The 14,393-nt window shown below is 54.7% G+C and overlaps 1 protein-coding gene across 8 annotated transcripts in view; it reads left to right on the top strand.

Annotated features, from left to right (window-relative positions):
• The first annotated feature begins 321 nt into the window (after positions 1 to 321).
• The window catches only part of LOC144934227 (zinc finger MIZ domain-containing protein 1-like), a 45,419-nt gene continuing 31,347 nt past the window's right edge, over positions 322 to 14,393 (top strand). For 2 of the 8 annotated variants that reach the window (XM_078859842.1, XM_078859838.1), the window contains exon 1: positions 323 to 542. The gene's annotated coding sequence lies outside the window, so the exon portion shown is untranslated. Of the gene's footprint in view, positions 543 to 1,267; positions 1,286 to 1,328; positions 1,431 to 1,617; positions 1,776 to 7,929; positions 8,059 to 14,393 lie in introns of those variants that run through there. The other 6 variants (XM_078859841.1, XM_078859843.1, XM_078859840.1 and 3 more) reach the window with 6 other exon arrangements.

Here is a 14,393-nt window from a genome sequence, read left to right as displayed (position 1 = left end):
CACACGTCCCCACCTCGCCTCTCCACACACATCTCATCCCCCCCCACCTCCTTAACCCTGATGTTTTATATTTATTTCAATCCTCTCTCTTCGCCACCCGCTCGTGTCCTCTCTCTCCTCCTCCTCTCTCCCCGTCCCTCCGTGTCCCTCCCCTCCTCCTCCTCCCCGTCTTTCTCTCTCTCCCCTCCCCGTGCCTCCAGGCTTTGCTCACTCACTAGCTCCCCGGGAGGTCATGCGGGAGTCGCCAGGCAACGCGAGCGAGAGATTAACATGAATAATGCATGCGGCGCTCGCGTTATTATTGTGCCTTGGCTGGGAGGAGGAGGCGGCGGCGGCGAAGAGGGAGGGAGGAGAGAGATCAGGGAGTGGAGAGAGAGAGGACACACACACACTCACGTAGACACACGTACACACATGCACACGCACACATAGAGTAGTAGAGAGAGAGAGGGAGTTGCCATGTGCAGACACAGAGCTCACGGTGGGACAGACCGTGGCATCATAGCGGCGATGGTGCCACAACTGTGACCGGCATTTTGGTGGTGAGTGGTTGGGGCATTCCAAGTGGTGCGACAGGGGGGTTGTGGTTTGGTGGCTTTTGGTGTGCTGCCTCTGTCTATGTGTGTCTATGCCAGCATATGCTAGTCTGTCTACCTGTGTGTGTGTCAGTGTCCGTCTCTGGGTATATTTGTATCTGTGTCTGCCTGTGGAGGCTCTGTAGCGTGAGTCTGTCTGACTGCATTGTCTGCTGTGTGTGTGTCTTCCTTGTCCATCTTGTGTGCCCATCCCCCAGTAGCTTCTTGTAGATTGACAGATATATATATCTTTTTGCAGTGGCCGGTCTGGTTGCCGTGGTTGCAGAGTGCATTTTGCAGAGTTCATTAAGGAGAAATAAATATAAAAAATATAAAAAATAAAAACAGCGGACAAAAAAAAATCTACTGCGGATCGGAGCGCTGATTGGCTGTTGGCAGATCGGCTGCCCCCAATCGGCCGCCCGTGATTGGCTACTGCCAGAGGTTAAAGGTGGCTGCTGTTCTCAGCCCGGGCTGTACCATCATCCCCACTGGGGGAGGGGGGTGCGAGAGAAGAGGTCAAAGGCAATAGGTTGCCGGAATGGTTTCGTCCGCACAGGGCGCATGTGTGGTGGGATTGGGAAGTGTAGAGAGTGGGGAGAGTGGGAAGGAAGGAGAGAGAGAGAGGGGTGGAATGAGAGAGAGGGAAGGAAGGAGAGGGGGGGGGTAAGGAAGGAGTGCGGGGAGTGTAGGTGGGAGGCATTGGCCGGGTGAGTGGGGGGGGATGTAGTTGGTGGTCGTGGTGATTGTGGCGGTCGTGGCTGTGTGATGCAAACGCTTCTCGTCCTCTGCAGCTCTGGAATGGGACACGACGTCCAGAACACTCCGTTAGCGCCACGGAACATTTCATAAAACGTAATTTCTCAGAAATGTTATTAAATTAAAACAAAGCACGCCCAAGCGCCTTTATACTGGTTGCATTTTTTGTTGTTTTTGTGGCGTGTGTTTTTTTTGCCGCACGCTTGCAGCAGCAGCAGTAGCAGCAGCGGCGGCGGCAGCGGGAGGAGCCAGATTAACCTGAGCTTTGGCCCGTACGGTTGAGTCGGCGTACGGAGCCGCAGTGGCCGTCATCGTTTGCCCCCCCCCGCTGCCCACGCGTTGATCTCGGCTCGCGACTCTTCCGCGGCAGTTTTCGTCTCTCGTTGGACGAGGCTCGTGTGGCCGTTCCTCCTCGCTGGGAACCAACCTGTTCGTACCCCGGTGCGCCCACCCTCCCCACACTCCCCACCGGTGGAGCGGCGGTGGTTTGGCTGCGCTGCCTGTTGTCACCTGCCGGTGTAACTAATCCCAGGTGCAGTGCGACGAAGATGGGTGCCGGTGGGAGTTGAGCGCTGCTACGGTGCGGGGAGGGGGGTGGTGCTGGTGATTCCTGGTATTATGATGCAGATTTGGGCCAAGCCCCGGTGTTTGTGTAACCGTGTCATTTATGTAACGATGTCCCCCGGGGTCAGCGACCGTTAAGAACTAATGCTTGCGCTCTCGATTCGCGGGTGGATTTGTGCGTGCGACGATCGATTTGTTTACAATTTTCGCCTATCGGACGTGAGTAATTAGCCATAATAGAGGTTTTTTTGGGTTGGATTGCGTAAATATAAATGTGTAGTTAAACCCGCCGCCACCACCCGACACGGCCAATTAGTAAGGTTTGTCACGACATGCCAATTAGTTACTAGTTCAGCACACCGGTGTGCTGGAGAGTAAACCCACTACATTTACAATTCGAGTACTGTGACGTTTTCGCCGCTAATTACAACCCCAGCCTCATCAGGCGACAGCCAGAATTGTAATTAGCTTACGCAACATTCGACAGCGAACTCTTAAGTCGAGTTGGGTCGACTTAACCTGGCCCTATGTCGAGTTGAGACAACATGAGGTGGTGTCCTAAGCTACTTGAGTCGTCCACGCGGCTTGGGACAGGATTTCTCCCAGAAACACATCCGAGTTTGACTCTCCCAGAAAAGCCTGTACGAACAAGTTCATGACCGCATTGCTCACAAGGTTAATTGTTAAATGTGCCGCCCGACTACATTTTTAATGGTTACGTGTTTATTAAGTCGTGGGTTATATATATGCAGGAGGTCGTAGGTTTGATCGCAACCCTCGCACCTGTATATTTGGAGTTTTTCATGTTCTCCCCGTGGCCTCCGGTTTTTATCTACAAGTTTAGAAACATGCGTTTAGAGTATTTGGCTGCTATACATTTCCACGTGATAAGCCGCTTCGTTGAGATATCATTTGTGGCCAGGTCACGTCTTAAAAAGATCAAGTGGGCCCTATCTGGTCAAATATTGTATTGTTCTGTTTCGTATTCATGCGCCGCCCGATATTCTGAGTTTTGTGAGCTCAGGCCCCGGGCCGTGAAGCGAGGCCGGCCCAGAGAGAGAGAGAAGTCGGCCTCCAGTTCGAAAGTGGCAGCGGAAATGCAGCGCCAAGGGAGCAACTTGAGAGCACACTTGAATTCCGTGGCTCGCTGAAAATATGCAGTTTTGGACTTTGAGCTGTGGTGAAACCCAGTCGCAGTGTCAGCGTCCCTCTGTGTCTGTGTAACCCAGTCCGGTGCAACTCGTGGTCAGTCAGTGTCGTGTGTTGTCAGTGCAACTCAGTGCCGATTGAAATCCGGATTACCTCCAGTCGAAATCAACATTCTGATTCATTGTCACTCGGTATCGCTGCAACTTTGTCAGCGTAATTCGGTGTCGGTGTAACCCAGTCTCATTTCAACGTCAGCCGGTGTCCGTGTAACTCACTGTGAGTGGTGTGCTCTGGCGGGGTAGTCTAACCCAGTCTCAGGGTAACTCTGTGTCATGGTTAGACTGAAACCGAGTTACACTGAAACTGGTTTAACCGAGTCTCATTGCAACTCAACATTAGTGTAACGATGTGTCGGTGTAATTCATTGTCCATGTAACGCTGTGTCAATCTCACTTGGTATCAGTGTAACTCGGTGTAAGTGGCAGGTGGGTGCCTACGGAATTAAACCCGTGTGTGGTGACCATTCCGTGGGCAGCTAGCCGGAGCGAGAAAGCAATTGGGGGGGGGGGGGCGTGCTTCATGCGGGATCCGTCATCCTGGAAACGGCAGTTCCGCATTTTTTGAAATTCCGTCAGAGGTGACGTGCTACACGTGCACGCACTTTGACTCGCTCGCTCGCACACGCACCCACGCACACGTACACACACCCACCCACGCGGGTAGCACACGTTGGCACCTGTGTTTCAGTCCGCTCGCTTTAAAAATAGAAAAACACCCACAAGACACCAAACAACATCCACAACCACTGTACTCTTCTGCGGAATTACCCAATTCGGTCACTCAAATGTGAAACTTCCACCGTTGCCTGTAAACAGGGCGTGAGTGTGGTGTCCAATTCTCGTTAGAGCTGCAAATTACTTTGAAACAAATTTCGGTGACGCATGGAAAGACAAGATCCCCCGTACAGATTTAACATACAGTCCGGGCAAGTGTGGTTAGCGAGTAGCACCTATGAAGGCCAAAGTGGCACACGAGGGGATGGGTGGCCAGCACCACGCCCGGCCGCCATGGTCTCCTTAGTGGCGATGTTTTTACACATCACACCAAGTACTTATTTGAGGCTGAGTCGACCTAGGGGAGGCCCAGGACCGGTTCAGATAATCGTAAATAATGTTGGCCATGAGCGGGAATCGAACTCGGTCACCAGGCTCGTAGCTCAGCAGCGCGCTAACCGCCACACTACCCTACGCACACGCACACGCATTGCCCTCCGTCGTGATGGCTGGCTTCTCAAGCGTAGCAAGGTGATTGTGTCAGCCCAGTCACCAACGAGAATGCACAAAAAACGCAATTTCGTTAAACGTATTTCTCGCTTGAATTTGGCAAATCGTTGCCCTTAACTTATTTACTTGGAATTGCTACGTGACAATCGTGGATAAGAGGCTATTTGAAGGATGCTCAGAAGTAGTTCTGCAATGTCATCTTCCGTGGGCCACTCTCTTCACGCGGGAATGACTATGCACGGCTTTTGCGCTCGAGTTTTGTGTGGAAAGTTCTCATGGCAACGTGACGCTGATAGCGGGATTGGAAAATAACCGGGATGAAAGTTAAAATATGTAACTCAAAAACACCACCACCGCAATTCAGCACTCACACGCCGGTTACGTTTGTGCATTCTACAATGAAAAGTTCACTTGGTTAATTTGATTAACGGTGTTTTGTGATTTAATTAGGTGGAGTGTGATTTTGGAGGGGGTTGTGTTCCACGTAGGATGGGGCCTCAAGCTAGCAGTGGAGTCAGGAGTGATTGGCTGTAACCAGACTGGAGTTCCAGAATCGGGGCTCTCTACCGGAGCCCGTAGATTGATAGCCTCTGAACTGCAGCTCAAGGCTGGAGCTGTAGACCAAAACAAGTTGAGGTTCAATTGGATATTTATTTAAATGTGTTCACAGTGGCCGTTCGGGATTATTTCATACGACCAATGAAGAGAAACCATTCGAGATTCAGTCGGGAGTGATATAGCCATTCTATTGCTGTGGCTTAGAGTTGGTTTCCTTTCACGCGAATGGGGCACATGATGTACGTGTCTGTAAGAGTCTGAGTCTGTCGGTCTGTCGCCTCGCGACACGTTCGCAGACCGGGCCCTCGCTTAGTTGAGTAACAGCCCATAATACGTTCCAGTTGACCACAGGACCAGTAAAAATACAACTTAATCCGGGTTAATAACACTTTAAAATAGGTTTATATACTGCAGCAGTTTCATATACTGTAGGAAACTTAACTGAGGCGGGTGGCATGGCGTGCGTTTTCGGGTTTTGTGGGTGTGCGAGATAAGGGAATTGGCTTGAGGAGTCGAGGGGTTGTGAGTTTGTGGGCGGGTTCCGAGTTGGTGGCGGGTGGGGTGGGTGGGGACGATGTGGTTGACATGTGGCGGTGCCGCTCTCGATACCACCAGCTCTCCCTCCCTCCCACCACCCCGGCCTTTCCACCTCCACCCCCACACTGAAGGAAGCCAGAGCGTGTACATCCGGGGAGTGGGGGCGGGGATGGTGGAGCAGAGCAAGCTCTCGTTCAGGAAGTGTGGTTTTGGAAGAGCGAGTATTGGGCGATCGGAGCGAACCCCACGCTTTTGTCTGCGCCGCTTCTCTGCGGTGCACGTGGCGCCCTCCCCGTGCCATTTCCTGCGTCGGGGTGCCGCTGGGACGCCAATTTCCTGGGCTCTGGAAGCGGCGGCGGTCGTCGTGATGCCGCCAAGGCCATCGACGCGATCGAGATACGAAACACAAATCGGCGGTGAAATAATGCGGGAAAACGTTGATCTTCAATCGGCCGAATGACGCGAGATTGAATTTGTGAAACTATACAAGATGTCCCTTCCCGCCTTCTTGGGTCATGGGTACATGTGGAGGTTGCTGGGAATATCTGGGCAAGCAACTTGGGATAGGGTAAGCAACTTGAAGGTTCAGGATAGAATTTGTCGAGATAGTGTGGCAGGCAAATGTAATCGGGGGAAGTAGAGTGTTGTGATGGGTGGGGACTTGTGTGCAGGCTGGAGAAGGAGGAGGGAAGGTGACTTGAGACGGGCATTTGGGTGGCAGCCAGAGGTTGACGACCCAAGGGGAGAGAAAGACCTCCATCGGGACGAGGACGGTGGTGGTGATGAGAATGGCAGAGTGATCCTTGGAGCTCCGGATATCGACTGCAATAATTGGTGATATTTTCTACCGACGTGACTTTACCGAAAGAACCAAAGAGTATGGATTCCTGCAGTCACGAAAGCTTCAATCTGAACTGGTGATTTGTGACAAAAGGGAGGAAATGCTGTTGAGGTGGTGATCGTCTTAAGCATCGTCCACGATGTTTCTCTCGGTGAGGATTCACCTGAATTAATCTCTCCGAATGCATTCCCCATAGAGCTAATCCCATCAGCAGGGTGTGTGTATCTTCTTAAACCAATGCTACTAAATTGGTACGCAGCCAAGGTGACCCACCCACACTGCCTTCTGCTTCTTAACACGAACCGTGTGCCTGTGTACTGCTCACATCTGAGTTCCTGCATCCGTGTACTCATCGCCGTGTGTGCCCGTGTACTCCCTCGCCCCACGCACCGCCGCCATTATCGTCGCTTTCGCCCACAGTGGCCTCCGAGGTCAGCTTCTCACTGCGCTCGCTCCACCGCTTCACCAGCAGCAAAGTGAGCCGCCTGTGACGTCACTGGCTGACGGTGCCGCCTGTGACGTGTGGCGTGTGACGTCACTGGCTGACGGTGCCGCCTGTGACGTGTGGCGTGTGACGTCACTGGCTGACGGTGCCGCCTGTGACTGGAGGAGGGGGGGGTGCTGTGACTTTTGTTTGTAGAATGTTCGAGCTATGGACGGAATAACATTTTGTTTTGTGTCTCCGAGCGGAGTCGCGGGGAGTCGCGACGAGGCTGGGGCTGTGCGCGGCTCGGTGACGACGACGACGACGAGAGGCCAACCTCGTCACCTTGGCTGCCATGCCTCTCTCTCTCTCTCTCTTACCTCCCTCTTGGCCCTGTTCACTGGGTAGGGTGTGGGTTGTGTGTGGGTAGGGTGTGGGTGGTGTGTGGGTTGTGTGGGTGATGTGTGGGTGGGTGGTGTGTGGGTGGTGTGTGGGTGGTGTGTGGGTGGGTGGTGTGTGGATGGTGTGTGGGTGGGTGGTGTGTGGGTGGTGTGTGGGTGGTGTGTGCGTGGGTGGTGTGTGGGTGGTGTGGGTCGTGTGTGGGTGGTGTGTGGGTGGTGTGTGTGTGGCTGGTGTGTGGGTGGGTGGTGTGTGGGTGGTGTGTGGGTGGTGTGGGTGGTGTGTGGGTGGTGTGTGGGTTGTGTGTGTGTGGGTGGTGTGTGGGTTGTGTGTGTGGGTGGTGTGTGGGTGGTGTGTGGGTGGTGTGTGTGTGGGTGGTGTGTGGGTGGTATGTGGGTGGTGTGTGGGTGGTGTGTGGGTGGGTGGTGTGTGGGTGGGTGGTGTGTGGGTGGTGCGGGTGGCCGTGCCCTGTGCGAAAAGATTAATTTCCTTCCGAATTATTGCCGGGACGCTGGCAGAACGGAGCAGTCGCGGTGTGACGAGAGCAAACCCACAGCCGTAGCGAGAGTTATCATCTATATTATTACTGGACGTGTTGTGCTGGTGGTGGGGGGGGAGTGAGGTGGTTCTTCAGACAGATGCTCGGTAGGGTAGGTGGCTGGCTCCTGTCGGCAGCAGGTACGAGCTGCGTGGGCTGGAAGGGAGAGAGGAGGAGGTGGAGGTGGTGCCGTGCGCGCCGCGTGTCGATTCCGCTGCCTCTGTGCCCTCTTTGCAGCACAAACAGATCTCGGTATTTTTAGATTCTGACGCTGTGAGCGCCGTGTCACCATGGCGATGGGGCGGTGGTGGTGTGGATCGCTGATGAGGGCCCCCCCCCTCTCACTCCCACCACCCCTCCTCCTCCTCCACACTGTGACGTCTCACCTGGACGCGACCCAAAGCCTGGGTTTAATGGGAGGCGTGGAGCAGGTGACAGGTGTGAGTGTTTGTGTGTGTGAGTGTGTTTGTGAGTGTTTGTGTGAGTGTTTGTGTGTGTGAGTGTGTGAGTGTTTGTGTGAGTGTTTGTGTGTGTGAGTGTGTGTGTGTGAGTGTTTGTGTGAGTGTTTGTGTGTGTGAGTGTGTGTGTGAGTGTTTGTGTGAGTGTTTGTGTGTGTGAGTGAGTTTGTGAGTGTGTGGGGAGAGAGCGGTATTGCAGTGGTCAGGGCACTTAACGACGAGCGCGGCGACCCGAGTGCGATGTCTGGTCACGAGCAATAACGCTGGCGAATATTTGAACTCCTTGGGCCCTCCCCTCGGTCAAATCACCCTTCAACGAGTACCTGGTGCGGTGTGTAAGCATTAGCACCGGGGAGACAAAGGCGGCAGGGCGTGGTGCTGGCCACCCACCCCATTCGTGTGCTGTGCCGCCCTTCGTAGGTGCTCGCTAACAGCACTTGCCCCAACGGTCTGGTAAGGCTACACGGGGGATCTTCGTCTTTCTAGGTGTGCGTGTGTGTATACCTGTGTGCAGGTGTGCCTTTGTGCGCGCGTGGGCATATGCTTGCGTGCACAAGTACGACTGTGTGTATGTATATTTGTGCGTAGATCTACAGCGTGTCTGTATGGGTGTGCTTGTGTTGATTTAGTTAGGAATACATGTTTAAACAATAATACCTCTCTCGGCCAACTGTGTGTCGAATTGCAGTACAGTAGTGAGGTTATTACAGTGATTAGTGCAGAGAGTGCAGCCCCGTGGTGTAACACGCGTTGCCTTGCAGCAAGGAGGCACCTGGGTTTGATTCCAGACTCGGGATACTTCCTGTATGGGAGTGTGTGGCGAGATGTTAACTAACTCCCTCGCCCGGTGTGCAGGAGGTCGTGGGTTCGAGCACAACCCGGATGCCTGTATATTTGGAGTTTGCGTGTCTCTCTCTCAGTGGTGAGATGTTAACTACCTCGCCAGGTATACAGGAGGTCGTGGGTTCGATCCCGACCCTGACGCCTGCTGTATATTTGGATTTTGCGTGTCTCTCTCAGTGGTGAGATGTTAACTACCTCGCCTGGTATACAGGAGGTCGTGGGTTTGATCCCGATCCTGACACCCGCTGTATATTTGGAGTTTGCGTGTCTCTCTCAGTGGTGAGATGTTAACTACCTCGCCTGGTATACAGGAGGTCGTGGGTTCGATCCCGACCCTGACGCCTGTATATTTGGAGTTTGCGTGTCTCTCTGTCGGTGGTGAGATGTTAACTACCTCGCCTGGTATACAGGAGGTCGTGGGTTAGATCCCGACCCTGATGCCTGCTGTATGTTTTGAGTCTGCATCTCTCCCTCTCCCGGTGTGGATTTCCTCCGGTTTTCCCCTCCACATTTAGAATCAACATCACGCGTTTATAGTATTTGGCTGCTTTAATTTTACCCGTGATAAGCTACTTTGTTGAGCTATCATTTGTGGCCAGGTCGCTTCTGAAAAGAGCTCATTTGGGCCCTTACCTGGTAAAATAAAAGTAATTTAGTTTGTTTATTTAGTTTACATTCTCCCCCCTGTTTTGCGCGGGCTTCCGTCGGATCCTCCGGTTTCCTCCCATAGACAATAAAAAACAAGCCCATACATTCTCACTGGTATTGGCCAAACATTCCAATGGCGAAAAATTGCCTGCATATTTACTCAATCGGGATCACACACAAACATCAGCAGCAGCAGTAGCAGTGACGTCGACCCCCCCCCCCACACTGTGAGAACCTGACAGGGACCCGCCTCTAAAAGAGTCTGGAAGATTCAACGAAGCTTGCCCCCCTTGGTAAACAAGTGTAATAATATGCTTCTACTACTACTACTAATAACGTGATGCTGTGTTGCAGTAAGTTTATTGCTTGGCTGTTGTTTGGGACTTTTGAGGAGGAGGAGGAGAGGGGGCGGTTGTTGTCGCTCACGTTACACAGAATCTCTTTCGGAATCTTTATCCTGGAGAAATCCGATGAGCTATGAAGCTCTTTCCCACACATGTTTAGTGGGACACTCAGTGTGTTGGTGGGGGGATGCTTCTTGACTGACTGGGGGGGGGGGGGGGCGATGGTGATGGCCTCCATTTCAAAGGCCAGCTCTGACCTGTGCTCGCTCGAATTCCATCCGCCCGCGTGAACTGACTTCTTGGACCTGGGTTGCCTTGGCGTCGACCTTAAAAAGGTCACGTGGCCCAACGGGAGCCAATCGCACAGGTCCGGGCGAACTGGGACGGGAGTTAAAGTTTTAAAAAGTCACATTTTGGAAATTTGACCTCCCCCCTCGGTCCATGTAAACATCTGTCGTGTCTCTATAGCTGGCTCGTTCCATGCCTCTGTGTCGGCGTGTCTAAAGACATCTCTTCGTGCCTGTATATGTGTCTCTAGGTGACTCTCCGTATTTTTTGGTTATCTGTGTCTCGAGGTGTCTGCCCACGTCTCTCCACATCTCTACGCGTCTCTCCCTGTCTGTGTGTGTCTATGTGTCTCTCGCTGTCTCTCTCGATCTGTGTCTTATGTGTCTCTGGCTGTCTCTCCATCTCGCTGTGTGGCAAAGTGTCTAATCATCTCCCCGTGTCTTTGCGCGTCTATGTGCCGCATGATCTCCCCGTGTCCTCTCATCGTGTCTATCTGTGCCTGTTTGCCCAGCTGTCTGCCCGTGTCCCCCCACCGTGTCCCGCGTTCTCTCTGTCCGCCGTCGTGAGTATGCGGCTGTCTGTTAAAGCTCGTTTTAAGACACATAATTGGCGGCGGTGTCTAATTGGCCTCGTCTTGAAGCGAATTACGGGGGTGGGGTGGGGCAGGAGGTGGGAGGGGATGTGAATAAAAATAAAAATAACCCACAATCATGGGCACACAAACAATTAATTGCGGCATTTATTGCGGAGATTTTAAAGTCTCGGGGACTATTGGGTGCCAGGATTCCCGAGGGGCCGGGGGGAGGGGGTCCGGGTGCTGTTGCCTGGACTCCGTGGGGTGGAGTCGCGCCACTCCAGTGGCATGGAGGGTGTCGTCTGGACACACATCCCTTTGAACTGTGGCGCGTGCACGCACATCATCATTACCGTCGTAATTGTGCAAGTGAATGTGTGTGTGCGCGCGTGTGTGTGTAGCACCATCGTTTACCTTACTGTGCAAGGGGGGGGGGGGGGCTTGCTGTGTGGGTGTTTGCACATAGCCATGCCATGAGCGGCGCTGGTTGTGGTTTGTGTGGGTGCTTTATAGGACACGGGACGGGATATTGGCCATATGGGGAGCGGTGGCGTAGTGGTTAGCGCGCTGCGCTCCGAGTTCGATCCGCCGCTCACGACCGGTGACGGTGAATATTTGAACTGGTCCAGGGGTCACCCCTAGGTCGACTTGGCCGGAAATGAGTACCTGGTGTGGTGTGCAAAAAAAAATCGCCACTGGGGAGACAAAGGCGGTCCAGTGTGGTGTTGGACACCCCCACCAACCCCCCCCCCCTCGTGTGCCGTGCCGTTCTTAGGCGCTTTGCTAACGGCACTTTCCCCAAGTCTGCTCCAGGCTATACAGGGGATCTTTGTCTTTGTATCATGCTCTATGTTGGGTGTTTTCATATTCTTGCAAAGTCATGGTCGGTCATTATCAACTTCATCATCGCCGCGTTCAAAGGCTGGAAGGTGCACTCATGTGCAAGCTACGACGTGGATGTCTGCAATAGCGTCTCAATGCAGCTGCGTCTCAAGACTGCACACCACAACCACGAGGGAAGGTGGTTTGCGTGGAATATATGGTGCAAAACATTGCTTTCAAGAGACTCGGTCATCCATTCACCGTAACCACCACCATCATCATCACCGCCGCCACCACCATCATCACCACCACCACCACCATCATCATCATCACCACCACCATCATCATCATCGCCACCACCATCATCACCACCACCATGGTTATGAATCAAGTTCGCAAGCAGGGAAACCGTAGACTCACTCCTAATGCAGGGAAGCTTCTACCAGAGGGAGTAACAGAGGTCAGTGGCGCACAGTGCGTGTGTGTGTGTATTTGTGTGTGTATGTATGTGTGTGTATGTGTGTGTGTGTATTTGTGTGTGTGTATGTATGTGTATGTGTGTGTGTGTGTATTTGTGTGTGTGTATGTATGTGTATGTGTGTGTGCCCGCTTCGTAGAGTGTGGGGAGCGGCGCGCCGTGCTACGAACCCGGCGACACGAGTTCGATTCCCGCTCACGGCCAACGCCGGTGACGATTATCTGTACAGGTGCGGGGCCTCCCCTAGGTCGACTCAGCCTCGAATGAATACCTGGTGCGGTGTGTAACCATCGCCACTGGGGAGACAATGGCGGCCGCGCGTGGCGTTGGCCTCCCCCACCGCCACGTGTGCAGGTGCCGGCCTTCGCTCACAGCACTTGCCCGACCAGTCTGTTAAGGCTACATGGGGGACCTTTGTCTGTGTAGAGTGTAAACAGGAACGCGCGGCGCTGGGATGAGAGGCATTAGACACGCGGCGAGTGTGCCTGGAATAATGAAGGCCCGCGGCCAGAGGAAATCAATGGATCCCTGGCTCCTGCAGACTGCTGGGGGCGGGGTGTGTGCTGGTGTTGGGCTGCGGTGGTGAAGTGGGGGGGGGGAGTTGGGTGGGGGGCTGTGGTGGTTTAGTGGGGGTTTGGTGGTGGAGTTGGGGGTGGGGGGGTGTGGTGATGGAGTTGGGGGTGGGGGGTGTGGTGGTGGAGTTGGGGGTGGGGGTGTGGTGGTGGAGTTGGGGGTTTGGTGGTGGAGTTGGGGGTGGGGGGGTGTGGTGATGGAGTTGGGGGTGGGGGGTGTGGTGGTGGAGTTGGGGGTGGGGGGTGTGGTGGTGGAGTTGGGGGTGTGGTGGTGGAGTTGGGGGTGTGGTGGTGGAGTTGGGGGTTTGGTGGTGGAGTTGGGGGTGGGGGGGTGTGGTGGTGGAGTTGGGGGTGGGGGGTGTGGTGGTGGAGTTGGGGGTGTGATGGTGGAGTTGGGGGTGGGGGGGTGTGGTGGTGGAGTTGGGGGTGGGGGGGTGTGGTGGTGGAGTTGGGGGTGTGATGGTGGAGTTGGGGGTGGGGGGGTGTGGTGGTGGAGTTGGGGGTGGGGGGGGTGTGGTGGTGGAGTTGGGGTGGGGGGTTGTGGTGGTTTAGTGGGGGTTTGGTGGTGGAGTTGGGGGTGGGGGGTGTGGTGGTGGAGTTGGGGGTTTGGTGGTGGAGTTGGGGGTGGGGGGGTGTGGTGGTGGAGTTGGGGGTGGGGGGTGTGGTGGTGGAGTTGGGGGTTTGGTGGTGGAGTTGGGGGGGTGTGGTGGTGGAGTTGGGGGTGGGGGGTGTGGTGGTGGAGTTGGGGGTGTGATGGTGGAGTTGGGGGTGGGGGGGTGTGGTGGTGGAGTTGGGGGTGGGGGGGTGTGGTGGTGGAGTTGGGGGTGTGATGGTGGAGTTGGGGGTGGGGGTGTGTGGTGGTGGAGTTGGGGGTGGGGGGGTGTGGTGGTGGAGTTGGGGGTGTGGTGGTGGAGTTGGGGGTGGGGGGGGTGTGATGGTGGAGTTGGGGGTGGGGGGGTGTGATGGTGGAGTTGGGGGTGGGGTGTGTGCTGGTGTTGGGCTGGGGTAGTGAAGTGGGGGGGGGTGGAGTTGGGGTGGGGGTGGGGGGCTGTGGTGGTTTAGTGGGGGGTGTGGTGGTGGAGTTGGGGGTGGGGGGGTGGTGGAGTTGGGGGTGGTGGTGGAGTTGTTTGTGGTTGTGGTGGTGGTTTCGTGGCGTGTGTGGTGGTGGATTGGGTGGGGGTGTGGTTCGGTAGTAATGTGGAGTGATCGTGTGGCGTATAGTCACCACCATAGTTATCGTCATCTCTCCCGAGCGGCGAGTGTGGTCGTGATGGGGTGGTGGGGTGTGTCACGTGGTGGGTTAGTGAGTCGTGGGGTGTGTCACGTGGTGAGTTAGTGAGTAATGCGGTGTGTCACGTGGTGGGTTAGTGAGTAGTGGGGTGTGTCACGTGGTGGGTTAGTGAGTCGTGGGTTGTGTCACGTGGTGGGTTAGTGAGTCGTGGGTTATGTCACGTGGTGGGTTAGTGAGTAGTGGGGTGTGTCACGTGGTGGGTTAGTGAGTCGTGGGTTATGTCACGTGGTGGGTTAGTGAGTAGTGGGGAGATGACAATAACTATGGTGTACCTTGCCGGCCTTCATCGCTGCTCGCAGTCCGTCAAGGCTATACGGGGGATCTTTGTCTGTGTGTACTCGATGATTCTGTACGGTATTGCAATGGCTGGGGTGGGGGGATGTGCGCGGTGTACTGCCCAGATGCTGCCCGTGCCGTTCCGACCTTCATAGGTGCTCGCTAACAGCAC

Source organism: Lampetra fluviatilis, chromosome 9, assembly GCF_964198595.1.
Source record: "Lampetra fluviatilis chromosome 9, kcLamFluv1.1, whole genome shotgun sequence".
NCBI lineage: Eukaryota > Metazoa > Chordata > Hyperoartia > Petromyzontiformes > Petromyzontidae > Lampetra > Lampetra fluviatilis.
Note: the sequence above shows the minus strand (reverse complement) of the source record. Positions and strands in the feature narration are given on the sequence as shown.